Source organism: Echinops telfairi, unplaced genomic scaffold (genome assembly GCF_000313985.2).
Source record: "Echinops telfairi isolate 266 unplaced genomic scaffold, ASM31398v2 ScPeMD7_3533;HRSCAF=4204_0, whole genome shotgun sequence".
Classification (NCBI taxonomy): Eukaryota; Metazoa; Chordata; class Mammalia; order Afrosoricida; family Tenrecidae; genus Echinops; species Echinops telfairi.
Genome location: NW_022107431.1, coordinates 56,276,352 through 56,289,124, shown reverse-complemented (window position 1 = coordinate 56,289,124; position 12,773 = coordinate 56,276,352). Strand labels below are relative to the sequence as shown.

The 12,773-nt window shown below is 37.5% G+C and overlaps 1 protein-coding gene across 1 annotated transcript in view; it reads right to left on the bottom strand.

The window, feature by feature from the left end:
• The window catches only part of NKAIN2 (sodium/potassium transporting ATPase interacting 2), a 1,260,554-nt gene that overhangs the window by 700,244 nt on the left and 547,537 nt on the right, over positions 1–12,773 (bottom strand). The gene's annotated exons all lie outside the window — the stretch shown is intronic.

Genomic DNA, 12,773 nt, shown 5'->3' with positions numbered 1-12,773 from the left:
TCTGCCACTGAGCAGCTGCAGTGCCTGACACAAGGCAGACCACCCAGGCTGCGGGTGCAGATCTGCCACTGAGCAGCTGCAGTGCCTGACACAAGTCACTGCACTTCTGCCTCTGTTTGATTCTTCGTCGACAAACTACAGACTGTAAGCTGGGGGGCGAGCTCCTCTACATTTATGAGAGGACGCCCTGTGTCACGGTGACTAGGTAAAAGGGAGGCCTTCCAAGGACACGGGACCACCAGGGAAGAAAGAAAGCACGGCTGTTTTTAGAGTAAGAAGCTTCGTTCATTTTCATGTATGTTACATTCATCTGTCCTCAGAACCTGAAATGACGGCATGTGTCAAAATCGAGAGGGCAGAAAACAAAAACAAAGATCTGCGATTGGGCGCTAGTCACAAAGACCTGATGCCGGGGGCTTAAGTGGAGAGGAAATGTTTTGAGAATGATGAGGGCAAGGAATGTACAAATGCGCTTTACACCATTGATGTATGTATGGATTATGATAAGAGTTGTATGTGCCCCTAATAAAAAAAAATGAGGAACTGATGCCGGGAGCTTAAGTGGAGAGCAAATGTTTTGAGAATGGCATGGGCAATGAATGTACAAATGTGCTTTACACCATTGATATATGTATGGATTAGGATAAGAGTCGTATGAGCCCCTAATAGCATGATTAAAATAAATAAATAAATAAAATTTTGAAAAAGAAAAAGAAAGGTAAAACCTGGAGAGCTGACAAGTCCCTCATCAGACCTAAACAGGGAATGAGATCCGGTGTGATTCAAAGTCAGCTTTATTTTGCCTGCCTGCTCCTAGGGGGAATGATAATAAACTGTCTGTTAAAACAAACAAACAAAAACACATTCTGAAAGAATCAAATCTTCTATATAAGCACTCAAACATTCTCTTTTTCAGCCAGGTTTTAAAGGGAAAATTATTATTTAAAAACCTCTCAGTAAGTACCATCACTAGGCTTTAATGATATTTCTTGTCAGAAGGATATACTAACTCGTGAACTAGGCAGTGTGCTTTTAAATTAGATACCTGCAGCTCAGCTTGAAGGCTTCTTGAAAAATCACTATTCCTGCTCCAGTTCTTTAACTGAACAGTGCATTCTCTCATCAGACAGTGAAAAAGAAAATAAAGGCATGGCAACTGCTTACATAACACCTCTGTCTCCTATGGCACGTTGGGTACCATGAAGGGATTAGCAGTGACAACCTGCCGGCAGTAAATACTTCAGTGAGCTAACTTCAGACTTCTACACCAAGGGGTTAAATGTTCATAATAACATGTCATCGCGGGACAAAATGCTCACTGTCCATGGGACTGTGACCATGACCTTTTACAACACGCATTCTATAAGCATTTGTGGAGTACTCCAACTATTATGTAATACAGCACATTTCCCTAGGTATTATTGGGATGTAGGATTGGGAATGTTAAGGTAAGGAAATGAGTCAGTAATTTTCATGTCTGACTCAGAGAATTAGTCTTTTTCTGTGAGAAGTGCTAATGATGGCTCTTCAGCGCAGACAGGCTCAAAACTACCAACAGAGCCCAGGTGTAGCTGTATAAATGATAGACCTATTGGGATCGAGCTATCAGATTTGGATACATTTCCTAACCCCATACTGTTCATGGAACAAACATGCACAAATCATCCTGGTGCGACTAATATCACCAAATGCATAGAAATGCAAAGCAGTTGATTGTATATTAATCAGAGACTTTAAAAACTGGGTAGAATTAGTTGCTAAGTTCACCATCAATGTCACGTATTTATACATTACTGGCTATGTGTTCAGTAAGAGCTCAAGAATACCCAAATAGCAAAGATTGCTCACAGTGTCTTATGTTCATCTATCATAATTTTCCATGTTCATATATCATTTGCTTTTTCTTAGCAAATGACTATCTTTAGAGCAATATCCATTTCTAATTTTTAACAACAGCACAATCATATTAGAGCTGCCATCTGGAGAATTTGAGATTTGTCAACAAGGTAAACTACAGAAACATCCGTTTGTTTGTTTTGTTTTCTCCCTGAAACGCTAATTAAATTTCCACAAATAAACCACCTATAGCACTATCAAAGAAGCAATGTAAAAATGGGCAGCTAAAAGTCTTAAAAAGTTTATGTATCTTAGAATGATTTTTCTTTTAACTTTGTAAATCCTAAACCAGGTAAAATGCCATTACAATAGGCCCGTGCTCCCTCTCACGGAAGGCGTGAAGGAACAAGGGCATAACAAGGGCATTCCCATCTTCTGCTGCTCCATGTTCCTCTGATGCTGTGTGTTTGCCCAGTCAAAGGGGGGCGGTGCCTACTTTCCTGAGGAAGCGAAAGTCACAGTGGTTTCCACTCCGCAGCCTTCCAATCTGCTGTCCTTCCCATCTGCTCTTCCCTCCGCAAATAAAGGTACGGGCAGCGGTTTCACGGCACTGTTACTTTTAGAGAGAGGAGGCTATATGGAAGACGTCAATCAAATATCTCAAACTTTTGGCTACGTCTCTTCCGTACAATTCAATTTCATAAGGGCGGGAGATGGAATGACAGCCTCACTTACTTAGACTGCCAAAGGCCAATCAGGAGTTGAAAGGAAAGCAGAAATGTTATCAAGATCACTGGCATGTACTGGCTGTCATTGTGGCAGTGGGTTATATCAGAAATTGCAACAGGGAATACCAGAAAATACCATTTCAGTAGGCTGTGGTAGCGTTTTTTAGAATTTGTCATGAGGTATGCTATTTTGAGCCTGGTAAATACCATGTCTTCCAAGCCCTTTACAGTACTATATTATGAATTCAACACAGACATGGAGATGCTGTTCTGAAAAGAGGCAGTCAACAGATCTGTTTTTCTGTTGACAAAAGGTGTCTGTGACTGTCAATGGGGGAATGTAATAAAACACAATGTTTAGGAGTTCTATCATAGACTCCATTAATGTGGCATAAATAATTGTTACAGACTCAGAATGATACATTCTGTCAAGCCATGAAATGTATTTCATACCATAAACTTGAAAATACAAAGCCTTTCACGCACTCCCAAGTCATATACAAGGCTTCTAAGTGTGCATATGTATTTTATATACTACTCTGGTAACTTAGTGGCTACACATTGGGCTGCTTTCCAAAAGGTCAGTAATTCAAAACCACCAGCTGATCTGAGGGAGAAAGACGAGGCTTTCTGCTCCTGTAAAGAGTTACAGTCTCAGAAACTCACAAGAGTAGTTCAATTCCATTAAGTGGTTTCACCATTTATTTTTCAGCAAGTTCATTAATAAGTTAATAAAACTGCTCACAGCACTACCTAAACAATAGATACCTTACAGTGTTGCTATCAGTCAGCACTGGCTGAATGGCAGTGTTTTGAGTTTATTGATGTTAACTCTCATGGAGTACCTAGGTGGTGCAAATGATGAAGATGGGTAACGACTAACCAAAGAGTGGAAGTTTAAGTTCACCAAAGGCACCTAAGAAGGAAGTCCTGTCAATCTACTCTTCCCCCTCTCTCCAAAAACACATCAGCAATTGAGAACCTTCTTAAGCACCTTGATACACATATGGTCATCACAAGTTACATTAACATGGCAGCAACAAGTTTATTACTACTAATAACACTGTCATAAGGAGACTTGGTGGCACTGTAGCGTAGGGGTTGGGCTGCTAATCACAAGGTCAGCAGGAGGTTCAAGTCCACCAGCCACACCCCGGGAATAAAATGAGGCTCTCTGCTCCTCTGAAGATTGACAGCTTTGGAAGCCCTTAGGCTGGTTCTGCTGTGGCATAGATAATATGGCAGTGAATGAGTGAGCTATGAGTTGGACTCCTCTCAGTATCAGCGTGTTGGGTTTCGTGTGACTAAGCACCTTATAAATATGACCTTATTTAATGAAGTTGAGTTAGGCAATTTTATTTCTATATTTTAAAGATGAGAGTCAATGAGAGATTACCTTTTCCAAGGATACATGGCTACTATGAGACAATGGTGAATCGATCTTAGACCCACTTGTTCCAAAGTCCAAGCTTTAAATATGATATCGGTTTCTAAGTGATATTAAACATCTAAATTCACATATACTCATATAATGCTTGTATGTAATATATGCATACTGTATATGAATATAATGTATATTGATATGTATAAAACTTCAGTATGCTTTGTATGAAAACATGGCTTTTATTTCAATTCCATTAAGTGGCTTCATCACTTATTTTTTTCAGCAAGTTCATTACTAAGTTAATAAAACTGCTCACAGCACAATCTAATAAATGCTTTTTTGCAGTACAGGGTTTTTTTGGGGGGCGTTGTTTTTTTCATTTTACATAGTTCTCAGAATGATAGTACACTGGCAATCTTGCCTGTCTCCCATGTCCCAATGACACGCTTCGGCATCCCACCGGCACAAGAAATAAATTAGACAATGCCTCTGAAATAACAATAATACTATATTTTTAAAGAAATTTAGCTTGTTACATATCTTTAAGTGATCTAATTTGCGTATTAGTGATCCACTGCACAGGACTACTTCCAAGGATGAGTACTCTCTTGGTACCTTGGGTTAAATATGAGGCACACATTCTGAACAAGTTGTCAAAACAAGTGGTCTTCCCTGGATGATTCCTGTAGACTTTTGCCCTGACCAGTTGAAATGCAGGCTTCTCTGGAAGAAGCTGTGGCCTTATGCACCTGCTCTCCCTACTCAGATCGTGCGCTTAGGGAGGGTTTGTTGTGTACACAAACGCAAGTCCAGTTATGCCCTTGTCCTTCCTATCATTATTCATTATACAAGTTAATGATAACAAATCACCATTACACTATTTTAAAATTTTAAAATAGCTAATGCTAGTTGAGTAGAAAGATGATAAAAATCAATAGAAGTTAGCTTCTAGTAAAAATGATAGTAGAGTGAATAACTGTAAGAACAAAGGAAAAACACTGATTTAAAATAGCACATAACCCATTTCCCAACTGATTTTACAAGTCTTTAAGTTTCTATGCCAACATGTGTTCAGTTAATTACAGGCTTTTTTAACCATTTCACATCTTTAACACAAGGAAAATATGTGATACTAAAGCTGTGCTCCCTCACACAAGGAAGGGTCCTCAACCTCGCGTCGAAAGAAGAGCCTATTAGATTTTGAATTAAAATAAACTGACCCAGGTATGTATTTGGCACATTTATAATTCCCTTCTTTAAAACAGTCAATATCGTATGAGAAAGTTTCATTGTTAGATCACTGTGGTGTCAATATATTTCTCGTAATTCTAGGTAGAAGGTAGGTAATATGCCCATCACATGACACCATCACCCAGAGCCTCAGCTAATTCTACTCTGTGGAAAGGACATGATCTGACTGACACAGCCATCCTTCAGAGCAACATGACAGCAGTCAGCATTCCTGACTTCCTTCAAGAAAGGGGTTTTACTTTTTTGAAAGTCAGCGATTCTCCTTGAATCCATAGATAAATAATCTGGATCCTCTGCACTCATTTGTCTTTTCCTTAAAACCTTCAGCAGAAATAACTCTCAGGTTCTGGAGCTGTATTGTTTTTCAGAGTTATGATAACAATTTTGACCTCAAAATATATCACAAAGACTTGCTTGTTGCCAAGGATTCCTGTGATTTAATATTTTCCTTGTCCAAACTTGAACGTTTCAAAGAATACCGAAATGCCTCGCTATTTTTATAAAATTTACTTCTGATTAGCTTGGAGTTTCTTCAAACTCCAAATATGCTGTAGTTTATGTTACATATGTTTTGTACACAGATTAGAACTATCACTCTGTAAAGAATAATTATTTATTTAATACCTTATATTTTGAAGGTATGATAATGAAGGTCAAGAATTGTTGGTAGAACTATTTATAGCTTGTCGTACATTCAATAGCACTACAATTTGGTATCTAATTGACTTGCCTACACCTATAGGTAAATACTATCATCATCCTTTTATGGATGAGAAACAGATAAATTTGAAGATTATATAACCTGTTAAGAAAAGCAAATGGCAGATACGGGATTTGAAATTAGATCTGATGGACAAAGCTACACTTTCTACACTGTCTTATACCAAGCTGCCATCATGAAGAGTGTGTAAGCAGCTTATGTCTGCAGAGAAGTTTTCCACATCTTGAAGATGCCATCTTCCTCATTTCAAACCAGTCCCCTGGCTTGGGACGAGGTGAGGCACGTAGGAAATAACCACTGCAGAAAAGGTCAACACAGTTCACTGTTGATGATTTTAGGTTCTTGAAAAAAAAAGCCTAAAGATATCCGTTCTAATTAACTAGAGAATGAAGGGGAAATGAGTATATGTTGCAGCAGGACGCTGGTCATATTCCAACCACATACATAGAGTTTTACGGAAAAGAGAGCTCATGCTCAAAAATATCACAAGACATTTTTAAGGAATAATTGTTAATGAAAATATTAAAGTTTCAATAAAGAATAATTATGAGACACAGGTTAGGACTTCCATACCAAATCGTTTTGGTACATTTTGTACACTAATTATGTAAAATGCATTTTGTTTCCCTCGTGAGCAATGAACTAAAAAAAATAAACATCATGAACAACCCTCACAATACCACTAGTTCCTTTTACTTTGCCTTTCTAGCCTCACATTTCTGTTCGTTTGTTTGTTCGCTCTCTGGTTTGATATATTTATTTCGCTGATACTCACTTTAGACACCGAATGAAACGCTATCAGTTCAGAATATGTATTCATCATGCTCCTGTCGGGACTAACCTAGGTTCGATTTTGCTGGCCTGATGTCAGCCTGATGTTCCACCCTCCTGCCACCTTCCCACCCCCAGTTTTTCCAGGGGAGCTGATCGCCTTGCTGGCCTGGCAGAGCCTTTACTGTCACATGTCATTATAACCCTGAGCAGGCAGAGAGGCAAGCAGCAGCATGGTGGGAACGAGAAAGTCTGGTCAGGAAAGCAAAAGCGAGTAATTATGTGCGCTAATGGTTTTTCTGCAAGGAAATAATCACCAGCCTTTTGATAAAAGCCAAATGAAATTGCCTGAACTTCCTTCTGCTATCATATTATAGAGAAAGTTAAGTATTTTAAGTTATCTGTGGCCATTTATCCATTCAGAAATTTCTAGTTTGAATTGTACTTTGTTATTGGGTAGTATTTACAGTAGTACAGTGTCATAGAAGAAGTTCTGCATTGGACTCATGTAACATTTTTATAACATTGAAAATGAATTATAATGAAATATTATATTTCATGTCCTAAACTGTCAGGGATGTGTTTAACATTTAAAAATTATAAAATGTTAGATACATGTTTATATTTTTGGAAATAATTAGGATTATAGTTATTTCTTGACAAATCACAAATGTAAACCAAATACAGAGACCTTGTGCAATGCTTCACTAACATGCAAAGCAAATCACAATACAAGGGCAAGTAAAATATAAAATGTGAATATCCTCCAGCTAAGTCTATACACTTCTGAAGGCCATATTTCCATCTCCCTACCCCTTCTCTGAATAATTCTATACTCGTTGATTTATAGTGTGTCTAAATGTCAGTTTGAAGAACTCTGAGGGACTCAAATTGTATTTCTTTACAATGAACTTTGATTTTTAGGAACAAGAAGAATTCTGGCAATGTGAGAGTGAAGCAGCAGGGGCTTGTGGAACAGTTTACCAACAACATTTTCATAGACCAGCCCTGCTACCTTCGAAGAAAGCAGGTTCCTGGCTATCATGAGAACAAATGGTTTTGCTTAAAATCCCTGACCTTTCCCTTACCAACGAAGTTTTTATTTTCTCCAAGCTTCTTTATAAGGCCCCATGACTGTCCTGTGTCCTTTGAGCAAATTTACCAGGATTGGCCTTTGGGGGTTCCAAATAGCAGCCTCCGTAACCTTCCAGCTGACCTCTCTGCTCTGACTCTAATTGGCCCAGTAAATTCCCTAGGAAGCCACAGTGTTTGATAGGACCTGCTTCTGGAAGATCAAGATAACGGAATTACTGAGCAAAATGGTCCTCAGCCTCCCACTTACCAGAATCAAGTTTCTACACAGTCGATTGGAATAAACCCATGCAAAGAAGCCTTTTCCCTTAATCTCCTATCACATGGTTCTATTAACTTGAGCAGATTTGAAAGAGGTTACTAACAAAGAAGCAAATGTATAGGTGTAAATTCATTCTAGAAATATGGATATAGATATATATATACATATATATGTATATATGTGTTCATATCTACATGTATCTCTCTATAAAATATACATTTGATTTATGTGCCTACAGACTTTGAATTTAAACACACCTGCATAAAACAATGGCATTTCTGAAAGGGCAGTTATCAACAAACAGATTCTGAAGGTTCTAGGTTTTCATTTTAACAGGATTTGTATCTAGACTCTTAGCATTTTAAGAGATGGAACTGTGTTTTATTAACCATATTGTCTAAATATTATTAATATTAAAAATCAACCAACATGAGAAGATACAGACTTTAAATGTTGGAAATGAATATTTAAAGCTGTAATAGGATGTCGAAATCTTTCAAGACAGCAACAATCATAAATGTACCAACATGACATGTAACTTTTTCAGTACCCTTTCCAACTGGGGGTTCAACCTCATTCTAACGTTACTGAGAAATGTCAATTTTCACACAGAAAATGAAATGGAGATATAGAGATACACAAGGTTTTCTACCTAGTTTACAGAGCAATTTAATCAGAAATAAATGACGGAGTAGAACTAACTATAGACTTTTTAATATTAGACTTATTTCTAATTTTAAAAAGAACATGTGTTGCCTTCACAAATCAAACCAACATTTAGAAATACAGAATGAGAACGTTAATAATCTTTAATCACTACTAAGAATATGGTGTATGCTTTCTAATTACAAGTTACTATTGCATACAGCCTCCTGGTACTTTTTAAGAGCTCTTGTCTTATCCTGGCTATCCCCTCCACCTATCGTTCTGCACCGTGTAGTCTGCAATGCCATTGCCCCCACCAAGGGGTGGCCGCCGGGACCACTCCCTTACACTTGTGCTGCGTGCGGTCTCCCACTGAAGGAGAGAGGACAGTTTGTAAGGGTGAGTGACAGCAACAGAAGGACCTAAATTGAAGGAATGCATCCGTTGTTGTTAAGTGTCATCAAGTGGGTTTTAGCTAATTAACACCAACGCACAACGGAAACACTGCCCAGCCCTGCAGCACCTTCACAGTCGTTATTTTCCGTCCGTTTCTGCAGTCGATGTGTCTCTGTATGTCTTAGCATGTCTTCCTCTATTGTGTTCCCTCTACTCTCCCAAGCATGGTGCCCTATGGCAAGGACTGGTCTTTCCTATTTGTGTGTCCGCAGTACTTACGAGGAAATCTCCCCATCCTCACTTCCAGGGAGCACTCTGGGGGTACTTTTTCTAAGATCATTTGTTTGTTCTGCTGGCAGTTCATGGCACATTCTCAATTTGGGGGAATAGTTTTATTGGCATATAATCCACACAGCATACAATCCAATAGTTTAATCACGCCAAGAAGAGTTGTACAATCATTATCACCACAGTGGGTTTTGGAACATTTGAGTGTGTGTACTCATCATGATTGGGTTCCCATTTCCCCCTGATTTCCCCTGCCATACCACAAGGATCATTTATCCAGTGATTGCCCTAATAGATGTATAAATCCTGGATTTCATCCACTGGAAAAAAATTTTTTTTTAAAAAGCTAACAAGAATAACAAAGTAAAATAAAGAAAAACCTCCATAAAAAGAAAGCAAAATCATTAAAAACTAGCACAAATGTAAAATGGAGCAAAAGAGAGTTCAAGTAATAAAAATTTTCTCCTAACTGTATCTGCAATAATCCACTTTGCAAACGTTCTACAGGATAGAAAGGCTTATACACATTCCTGGCTTATGGTCAGAGAGGACTCACCAGTGGCTTAATCCACGTTTATTTTCCTTCACTTTTTTCTTAACTGAAACAACTTTAAAGTGGATTAAAAGGGAAGACAAATGATAGTACCTTTTAACCTGTGTTTGTCACAGTCAAACTGCAATGCTCTCCCATCTGATGACAAGGCTGCTAACCGCCCTCCGCTATGATCAGAGGGGTTCACTTAGGCTTAATCCATGCGTGGAATCTGCAAATGGATTTGGGGTTTCTATTGCTATCGCTAGCCTTCTGCAAACCAGATGTTCACAGCAAAAGTTTTGATACATTCCCTACTTCAAATTTGAATTTTATTATACACAATCCTTGGATCACACAAGCTAGTGTGATCCTTCCATGTGGACTCAGTTGATGCCTCACTTAGATATCTGCTTGTTTGAAGATCTCTAAGAGTCCAAGCACTATTGCATGGCAATTCCAATGTTCTGCATCAACATCATAATTCACACATTTCACTTCTTCATTGCTTCTCCATATGAATTTTCCAGTTTTAACATGAGTAGAAGATGATAAAAAATACCATGGTATATAGGTCAGGGGTACCACGGTCCTCAAAAATGACATCTTTGTACTTTAATAAAGAGTTCTTGTGCAACAGATTTTATCAATAAAATACATCTTTTGATTTCTTCCCAGCTAATTCTTTGAGATTTAACTATGGATGAAGGCAAATAAAATTAAATCCTTAAAACTTCAGTCTTTTCTCTGTTTACTATGTGTCTGGTTGTAAGCATTTTTCTTTTCTTTTCATTGAATATAATCTATCCTGAAAGCCTTTTGTGTTTATTGATAAGTGTTTCAAATCTTCTTCAATTTTAGCATGCAAGGTTGTATCATCTGCATATTTAAATTCTTATAAGCTTTTCTCCAAACATGATGACACATTCTTTCTCATATAATCCAAATTCTTAAATTATTTCTTCAGCATATAGAATGACTACAGATGGTGAATGGATACAATCCTTGAAAACACTTTTTCTGATCTTAAACCATGCCTTTTGCTCTATCTACAGGTTTCACATAAGTACAATGATGTGTTCCGGATTTCTTACTGTTCTCAATGCTAGCCACCGATGGCTGAATGTGTTTGACCAGTCAAAAAACACAGGTAACATCTCTCTATATTCTCTGCTCACCTCCAAGATCCATCTGATTGATATCCATAATGATATCGCTCATCCCACGTACTCTTCTGAATCCAGTTTGAATTCTGGCATTTCCTGTTGATCTACCACTACAGCGACTTTGGAAATTTCAACAAATTTTGTGTGCACACGATATTAATAATATTGTTAGCATTATTAACAATATTAATATTAATAATATTAATTCCCACATACAATCGGATCACCTTTCTTTGGAATGGGTACAAAAATTAATATCTTCCAGTTGGTTGACTAGGTAGCTGTCTTCAAAATTCTTTTTATGGATTAGTGTTTACAGTTTGTTGAAACATTGCAACTGGTATTCTGACACTTCCAAGAGCTCCACCACCTTTTTTTTTCTCTTAACCTAAGGATTCCTGTTGGTATAAACAGTTATGAGTTGTGCTATTACCCACAAAGCTTGTAAATTCAAACCCATTACCAGCTCCAAGGGAGAAAGATGATTCTGTCTGTTCGAGTAAACATTTGCAGTTTTGGAAACCGTGGGATAGTTGTACTCTGGAATCAACTGATTGGGATTAGGTTTCAATTTATGTTGTTACATTTTTTTGGCCCATGTTCTTCAGTGCAGCTGGGACATTTTCTTTTAGTACCATAAATACTTACCTGGTCATAAGCAATTTCTTGAAATGCTTGAACACCTACCAATTCATTTTGATAGAAAGACTGTGTATTCCTTCCATTTTCCTATGATGTTTCCTGCATCGTGAAGTATTTTACCCATAGAATCCTTCAAGTTTGCAACTTGATGCTTGAATAGTTCTTCGGTTCGGTTCATTCAGGTGGAGATTTGCTACATGTGGGAACCACACTTCAAGTCTTTGCATAGTTTATTATAATGCATTACTTTGTATTCTTGAGCTGATGCATTAGTATTAATATTTGTAAAATATGTATAATTAATGAATATCCATTATAATGCTTTTATGATGCTTGAATGTGATAGTCATGGAGATAAACATTACTAAATTATTATAAGATCTTTTTCTGTATTAACTCCTTTAATATATATAATTTCTCTAGGTGTATGTACTGTTATATCACCCATTTAATAAAGTAGGAAGCTGAAACACACAGAAATAAGTAATGACAAATGATAAGCAGCTGATATGTGGTAAAATTAAAAGGCTGAATTCAGAGTCCCATCCAATCATAATACTATATTATGAGCAGCAGCTTACCATTAACCTAATTTCTCCCCTAGAATTTGATTACTTATTTTTCTTATGAGTCTTAAAATCCTAGCTCACTAAATTAAGTTTTCTAAACCATCATCATTTTCCTTTTGTTTTTCCCACTAAATCTATACGTTCAAAATCATTATTTTATCTGATAATATTTTGTTAATTGGGTGTATTTTCATTCCATTCACTCAATGAGCTTGTGAGATTTCTTGGGTGATGTCCACATGGAATGTGCTGGGATGCTAACCAAAAGATTAGTGGTTCAAGGCTACTCAGAGGCCAAAAAACAAAACAAGGCTGGCTCTCTTCTTCTGAAATAAAAACTAGCAAATACCATGGTTCTACTCCAATACACACAGGGCCATCATGAGTCAGAATGGACTCGTTAGTGACTGGTTCCTATCTAATAAACTCACAAATGTAGTCTATACTTTACCTAAAGAACAGAAAGCATGCTATTTTCTTTCACATTCCA